At 39.1% G+C, this 6,001-nt stretch overlaps 1 protein-coding gene across 1 annotated transcript in view; it reads right to left on the reverse strand.

Annotated features, from left to right (window-relative positions):
* Positions 1 to 2,047, reverse strand: part of LOC310955299 (gasdermin-E-like) — a 10,043-nt gene extending 7,996 nt beyond the window's left edge. The window contains exon 1 of the mRNA XM_083925110.1: positions 1,812 to 2,047. The gene's annotated coding sequence lies outside the window, so the exon portion shown is untranslated. The remainder of the gene's footprint in view (positions 1 to 1,811) is intronic.
* Positions 2,048 to 6,001: the final 3,954 nt, after the last annotated feature.

Here is a 6,001-nt window from a genome sequence, read left to right on the forward strand (position 1 = left end):
ACTTTGATTATCGACTTGAAAGAACTTTACTATGAGAGGAGCTGGTACCTGTGCCAGTTGGTAAGTCTTTCAATACACTCTTTTAATAAACTCTGTGTTCGCTAACTACGTTGTTGGTGCTTCGTTTTATGTGTAGGGTACTAACCATGCTACTGCAGAGGTTTGGTGTTATTTTGAGCAGTATTAATGGTTAAAAATGTCATTGTAATGCCATCGCCATAATGCCTCGAGCTAATCAGTGTTAGCAACGTCCGACTGTTAGCAACTCTCCAGGATTTCTCCGTTAATAGTTCATACAGGGGAAAAAAACGTCTTGATGGCTTAATTGATGTATGGAAGTGTTGGAAAAGACCATGGGATGATTTTGCATTAGAATTACACTTTAAGTAAAACTAGTAAGACCACAATGTAGAAATACTCTGTTAGAAGTAAAAGTCCTGCATTCAAAATGTTACTTTAGTAAAAGTAAAACAGTATTAGCATCAAACTGTAATTAAATTACAAAAAGTAAAAGGGCTCATAATTCAGAATTTCACAGTATTAGAATACCAGATTATAAGTAATGATAGATTAATATATATCATATATATATATATATATATATATATATATATATATATGATGTCACTTTAATGTTGCAGATGATAAAGGTGGGGTGAATTTCAATTAAGTAATCAATCAAGTAACTAGTACCTAAAGTTACCAGATAAATGTAGCGGAGTAAAACGTTGCCCACAAGATTTCCTCTGAAATGTAGTGGAATAAAAGTATAAAGTAGATTAAAATGGAATTACTCAAGTAGGGTACAAGCACCTCAAAATTGTACTTCAGTACAGTACTCGAGTACTGAGTAAATGTAGGCCACTTAGTTACTTTCCACCACTGACAGTAGCCCAATGTGAATGTCAGCTTTCTTAAATCGTTTTCAATGGCTTACCATCCTGAAGTAAACAACAGTATCCATCAAAGTCTTACTCTTTTTTTTTTATATTATTATTATTTTTTATAAAGCATCATCCATGCTTCTTGTTAACCCCCTTTTTTTTTAAAATATCCTTTATTTGCAATTTAAACAAATATAGTACAAACGGAACAGTATGGCATCATACTTGACAAAGATATATGTGTGTAAAAACAGTCAGTTCTTCTTTTAGAAAACAACACACATTCAATTATAATGACATTACATAAGAATACTTAATAAGATACAAAGGCACAGGGAAAAAGGAGACAATAAATAAAGTAAAAAGTATCACCCATGCTTCAGCTGACATAGAAAAGCTAATGTGACGTCCTTAAACGTTTAAAGTGTAAAGCAGAAGACAGTTACCTAGGTCCAAACCGAATACGCCCACTCTGTCAATTCTGTGTAATATCAGGCAAAGAAGACAGTCCAATTCCCCCAAAAGAATATTTGATAACTAAAAATAAACAGTGGTTAATGACCTCTAAACATTCCTGCCGCGTGCGTACAAGCTGTACACAGCCACACGCGCTTGTATGTGTGCCAGCGCGCGTGAGCATTTCCCGGCAGCCCCTCTTTTTCTGATGCATCCAGACTGTAGCAGTAACCGAGAGCTGCGCGTGCTTGCGCCCTGAGATCAGCTGCGCACGAGCCAGACGCATGATTCGGTGTGAAATCAAAGAAATAAAGTGGAGAAAAGGATGTTTGGACCGGAAAATCATAACTAACAGATCCCATTGGTTATCTCAAGCAACCTAGACTGAGAATAAAGCCCCTTTACTGTTTTTCTGTCTACTAAAAACACACACAAAAAATTACTCATTTATTAATATGTTTTTTTACTTACCTCAAAATTAGTTTATAAACTCTACAAGTTGAAGATTTAGCGTCGTAGGCTACGCCAATAGCTCGGGTCCGTTAAGCTGTCAGTCACTCGTGGAATATCACCGATGCTGCCATGCGTAAAAGTAAACCACAGTGTCCAACCGAAATAGTCCTCTGGGTGTAGCGTAAGAATGACACTCCCTCACAAAATAACAATATAGGCCGTTAAGGTAGATCACTGGTGGCGGCCGTGTTCGGTCAGAGCTGTGGCTGAATGGAGGGAGAGAGAGATTGAGTGCACAGTTATCCACAACACCACTTCCTCCTCCCACTCTCACTGAAGAGTTAATTATGATCATATGAACTCTGGTATGTGTGTGTGTGTGTGTGTGTGTGTGTGTGTGTGTGTGTGTGTGTGTGTGTGTGTGTGTGAGTTAGGGCATGAACAGACTTGCCTCTTCGATTTTCAAAATATATAAAGAATTGCTTTTTTAAATTTAATTCATTCATTCGCTTGTGTGTGTTTTTTTAACAGGCTCGCTTTCACAGTGTTTGTCACATTCACACAGACATTCAGACTGATGGCAGTGGTCATCTACAGATCATCTAGTCTTACCATCCACACCACATTTACACACCCATGCGCAGCCCGGGGAGCAATTCAGAGTTCAGTGTCTTGCCCAAGGACACTTCGACATGTGGACCAGGGCAGGTGGGGATCGAACCGCCAATCTCTCGAATGGAGGACGACCCACTCTTACACTGAGCCTAAGTCTCCCCATTAGCAGGTCCTGGGCAGGGAAATCCACAAAAGAATTGTGGAATCAAAATGTTATATAGCAGAGAGCAGTGTAGAGAATAAGCACTGCATCATACAGCAAATATATCTCTTTATCTACATTCCATCATACAACAAAAGAAAATAAAAAAAACGTATGAAATACTTTCAAATCCTGTTTCATTCATTCATTCATTCATTATTTTGCATGTTGCTGCTGGTCGTTTGTAAATAGGCCAGCATACATGAGACATTGCTACAAGCTAGACCACATCCGCCACCTGTGAAGTTTTTTCTCTTTTTAAAAAACTGCAAACAAAATTCTTGAATTTGCAACTTTGCCACAGTGATGAACACCGTTTAACTTTAAAACACACAAATGGGGAAACAATGAAAAAGTGCCAGTTGTTGTCAGAAAGCTCATTTTAAAATGAGGTCAAGTGGGTGGTAATACCCTTTACGTATAATGAAACCATATTTTGTGTAAGTGTTGCAGGACTAATATGCCGGGGCTCAGATTTAAAGTAAAATGATGTTAGGATTCCGGTTAGAAGCATATGTGAATGTGTGAGTGGGTGGGTGTTTTTTGGTTCTGATCAGATAAGTAGTAACTTTGTAAAGGCTGACAGGGAGTTGTCACACATACGTAGAGATAATGGTCCTGATGTATGGATGCACCCACATGCACAAACACTTTATGGCCATAAATGGTATAAGATTACTCTGACACGCTGCTCGGGGCCCAGTGGTCACAGGCAGCAATGGTAGAAGAAGTAGTTTTACTTGTGTAATGTTTGTATTATGTTTGTATATTGTAAAAGTATATTCAATTTCAAATGCTTAGGACAAATAAACTCATTTTCAATATTTGTCCTTGTGTCACATCCTTGTCTCATCTGTGAACACCTATTAGAACATCATCATTTGCATATGGATCTCAATGATTCCATCAGAATGTTCCAAGGTTCAACAGTGACACATGTTCCGTTCCAGTCACACAAACATTGATCCTATTGAGAGAAAACACTCAGTTTTAGCTCCACATCTTTGTGAAGATTTAGTTGCATTTTTCAGATTAATCACGGCTAGAAAAGAGATGTTGAACAACCCTGTGCAATGGTGGAGCAGGAGGATGGACTTCAATGATGGAAGTGATGTAAGTAACTAACTTTATCTCCATAGATAGATAGATAGATAGATAGATAGATAGATAGATAGATAGATAGATAGATAGATAGATAGATAGATAGATAGATAGATAGATAGATAGATAGATAGATAGATAGATAGATAGATAGATAGATAGATAGATAGATAGATAGATAGATAGATAGATAGATAGATAGATAGATAGATAGATAGATAGATAGATAGATAGATAGATAGATAGATAGATAGATAGATAGATAGATAGATAGATAGATAGATAGATAGATAGATAGATAGATAGATAGATAGATAGATAGATAGATAGATAGATAGATAGATAGATAGATAGATAGATAGATAGATAGATAGATAGATAGATAGATAGATAGATAGATAGATAGATAGATAGATAGATAGATAGATAGATAGATAGATAGATAGATAGATAGATAGATAGATAGATAGATAGATGGATAGATGGATAGATAGATAGATAGGACTGCACCCATTAAACGTACAGATAGGCTGTGTGCTGTGAAAGCTAACAGTGATGTTGTTCTGAAGAGACTGGGATTCACCCCCCCACCTCAGTCCCCAGTTTCCCTCAGAAGAGGAAGACCTGAACCCTCTCTGGGTGAAGGGAGGATCAAGCCTGTTTTAGAGGCGTACGACAGGGGTCAGAGGTCCAGGTCTAGCCAGAGGACGGAAGAAACTGATCACTTCTTTGAGAGAAAGCTGCATCTGGGAAGTCAGGCGGTAAAACATCCCTGTAAGCTGGGTTCGATGACAGCCACAAAGAGCAGCCCAAGGGCAGACTCCTCCATCAGCTCTGCAGACATGAAGACCCCCAGTGAGCTGACGGCACAAACCAGGAATACATCTTGTCTCCCGGCGCTGTCTGTGAAAAAAAGGGGAGCAGGTAGGCTAACACTGTTGAGTGATCATGGCTTTCTTAATGGGAAATTGAATTGAAATAGGTGAACATTATGATTATAGTAAACAAGTGGAAATTAGATTATTTTGCTGTCGATCTGAACAGGCATGAAGGTAGCTGATGGAGACGAGCTCCAGACAGCTCAGACTACAATTAGGAAGCTTGTGGGGACACTGGAGAATTTCCAGGTTGTCCAGCAGTCTTCACCTCGACCACCAGAGGCTCTCAGAAGAACCCCAGCGGTGCCACCCATGGCTCCAGCACCCATGGCTCCAGCACTACCTCCATTGAAAGCTGCCTGGCCAATTCGGAAAGAGCCTCGTTGTGGGACCATGGAAGTGACTTCCTTGGTTCCAACACCTCCATCGACAGCTCCTCCGGCCAATAGAATATGCCCCCGCCGTGGGACAACATTTCGCCGACTTCAAACCGTGGGTTAACCCTGGAGAGAGCCTGTCCCTCTGCTTCAAGCAGCCCAGCTCAGATGACTGGTAAGACATCAACACTACAGATGTGTAGAGATAGATATTAAACAACATAGGCAGCAGGGACACACCAGTGTGTTGTTCCTAAAGCAGTGATTACCACAGTTCAATCATTCCATCATCTAAACATAGGGAGAAGAAATTGGATGGATTGTCATCTGCTTACTTGTGCATGTACCTCTAATACACAGATGTATTGACTGATGTTCTTATTTACTATCTAGGTGAATAACGTAGGCAGAGCTCCACGTTAGTCTTTGGAGGTCCATCAAGCCTGAGGCAGAGGACAGGCCACTCCATGCTGCTGAAGTTGGCAAAGATGAACAATAGAGTAGCCTAAATAGTATTAGTTTGTGATAAGCTAATAATAACTTTTGTGGTTGCTTGCATCTCTCTTTGTGTCTGTCTCTTTTTCTTTCTCACCAATTGGTCAAGACAGATGTCCGTCCTCCATAGAGCTGGGTCTGTTGGACGTTCCTGCCTGTTAAAGGGAAGGTTTTCATAGCCACTGTGTGCACAAGATTACTGGATTATCACCATATATAATAACTATAATTCTAATCTTTATTATTAAAAATAGTGTGACTTGTTGCTGCTAATGGGGGAATTGTTGGGTCACAGTGTGACCTAGACTTACTCTATATGTAAGGTGTTTTTAAATAACTTTAATTTTGATTTGGCACGATAAATAAAAATGGATTGAATTAATAATATAAATAATTATTAAAAAATAACTAAAACGTTCTGTTAATGTATGTATTATTTAATGATTCTTTCTGTGCTCATGATTGGTGCCCAACATGGTGAATGCAAACAAAGTTGTGGTGGTTCCCTTACTCATAAAGTGTGACACGCCATAACTTCCA

This window comes from Echiichthys vipera, assembly GCF_963691815.1.
Source record: "Echiichthys vipera genome assembly, chromosome: 13".
In the NCBI taxonomy this organism is placed as follows: domain Eukaryota; kingdom Metazoa; phylum Chordata; class Actinopteri; order Perciformes; family Trachinidae; genus Echiichthys; species Echiichthys vipera.